The sequence below is a fragment of the Octopus bimaculoides genome, chromosome 3 (assembly GCF_001194135.2).
Source record: "Octopus bimaculoides isolate UCB-OBI-ISO-001 chromosome 3, ASM119413v2, whole genome shotgun sequence".
Taxonomy (NCBI): Eukaryota; Metazoa; Mollusca; class Cephalopoda; order Octopoda; family Octopodidae; genus Octopus; species Octopus bimaculoides.
This window is the reverse complement of record NC_068983.1, coordinates 21,588,900-21,589,582: the sequence shown is the minus strand read 5'-3', so window position 1 is coordinate 21,589,582 and position 683 is coordinate 21,588,900.

Below are 683 nucleotides of genomic sequence, written 5' to 3'. Positions count from 1 at the left end.
TATGTATTTATATGTATATCTAGAAAGCCTGCTTCCCAACCACATGGTTCCGGGTTCAGTCGCACTGCGTGTCACCTTGGGCTAATGTCTACCACTATAGCCCCGGGCCGACCAAAGCATTGTGAGTGGATTTGGTAAACGGAAACTTAAAGCTCGTCGTATATATGTATATATATATATATATATCATAATAATATTATTATACTACTTCCACAGTAGCTTTCTCTCCGTAACTTACAAAGACCTCCGCGTTTACTTACCGTGTTTACGGGGGTTGTGTGTTTACGTCCACGTAACTTAGCGGTTCGGGAAGAGAGTTCGATAGAATAAGTACCAGGTTTAAGGAAAGGTACTGGGATCGATTCATTCGACTAAATATTCTTCAAGGTCTAATCGACTGGTTCCCCACCCCAAAATAATTTCGGGCTGGTGCCTAGAGTAGAAAAGATTATTCTAAGGCGGCGAGCTGGCAGAATTCCGCGGTCGATGTACTCGATTTAATCCCTTCCCCCAAAATTTGAGGCCTTGTGCATCCAGTAAAAAGGATTTATTAAAGTTGAAAAAGTGTGACACACTGACATTCGCATTTATTATATTAGATGTGTTTAATTTTGGGGAAACCTTATTTCAGTTAAAGTGTAATTTATATGTGCGTATGTATACGTGTGTATGTATATATATAT